The following is a 1,518-nucleotide window of genomic DNA, read 5'->3' on the forward strand; positions in this document are numbered from 1 at the left end:
CGACCGGGATGGCTATTAAGAGTGGGGTAATTGGCCAAGTACAATTGGGGGGGGGGGGGCACACAAAAACAGAATATACACACACGGCTGTGTCCATGTCACCTCCACAGATTACCCACAAACCCCACCCCCTCCTTAAAGGGGCAAGGCTCAGCTTGCAACCCTACCCCTACTCTGGATGATGATTAACCCCACATCACTCCAGCACCGACTTTGATAAAGAATAAATAAATAAATAACCCACATCCCCAACAGTTCTTGCATGGGTCCTCCCCCAGTGGAAGGCATCTGAAAGCGGAGGGGGGGGGGGATATCCATAATGCCTGTGCCTACCTGTCACATCTACACCTAAGGCCTGTGCATTTCCAGTGTGCTTTTAAACCTTAACAGTGCTTAATGCAGCTTACCGCTTAGTGCCACTTACAAAAACACAATACCGGAACTCTTTTCTTAAAAAAATGAAATGAAATAAAATAAAAAATCAACACTCTGGGACACTTTTTTTTATTACTAGGGAGCTCCGGATCGACTGCCATTACTCCTGGTGAGATCTGAGCACATTCTAGCCCCCTCCCAGAACAATGATCTCACCACTAACTAACAGTTAAGTCTTTCAGTTCTTAACCATGCTCAGTGGGATCATCTGTGGCGCTAAGCCGGGCAAGAAAGAGGTGGTGGAAATGGAGACGCTTGGCTTAGCCTTCAAGACTCCAGTCAGGCCCACCATGCACCATCTTTGTATACTCGCAGAAATCGACTCAGTCTCCCCTTGCAGCTCCACGGCCAGAAATATCGATTCCCGCATCGTGCACTTGCTCACACCCAACAAAGATAATGTGAGGAGTCTCAGCTCCAGAGAGGACATGTTGAGTCCACAGCAGCGTGCGTTTGATTAGAGCACCATTGACCACCTACCTGATGAGGACAATGACATCTTCAGCCCCTTTACTTTTATCAAGAACATTCCATCCCAGTCCCAGTGTCCCAAACACGGTCTCAGAGACATTCCACCCAAAACCAGGGGCACCCCTGAGCCCACGCTGGTGTTGGACCTCGACGAAACCCTCATGTTCAGTTCTCTGGATAAGCTGGAGAATGCAGAGTACACCTTTCAGGACCATCAATACAAGGTATACATGCTTCTCAGACCATATGTTAAGGAGATCCTGCAGGCTGTGGTTAAGCTCTATGAATTGTTTGTTTATACGTCTGCGAAGAAGGTCTATGCAGAGAAGATATTGGACATCTGGACCCAGAGAAGAAACTGTAGACATTGCTTTTATCAGGAGCACATGTGCTTGCATTCTTGGACACTACCTCAAAGACCTGGGTTTGCTCAAGAGAGACCTCGCCAAGACTGTGGTCCTGGAGAACGCACCCCACACTTACCCATACCACCTGACGAACACCGTCCCCATCAAGAGCTGGTGTGGTGAACGGGAGGACAAAGAGCTCCGGGGACTCATCCCGGACGAGCCCCCAGTGTTACCTCTCCAGCTTCGTGGCCCTGAACCGTAG

General features: G+C 49.3%; 1 pseudogene; it reads left to right on the forward strand.

Moving 5' to 3' along the window:
• The first annotated feature begins 626 nt into the window (after nucleotides 1-626).
• Nucleotides 627-1,518, forward strand: LOC130128330 (CTD small phosphatase-like protein 2; annotated as a pseudogene).

The sequence above is a fragment of the Lampris incognitus genome, chromosome 18 (genome assembly GCF_029633865.1).
Source record: "Lampris incognitus isolate fLamInc1 chromosome 18, fLamInc1.hap2, whole genome shotgun sequence".
Classification (NCBI taxonomy): domain Eukaryota; kingdom Metazoa; phylum Chordata; class Actinopteri; order Lampriformes; family Lampridae; genus Lampris; species Lampris incognitus.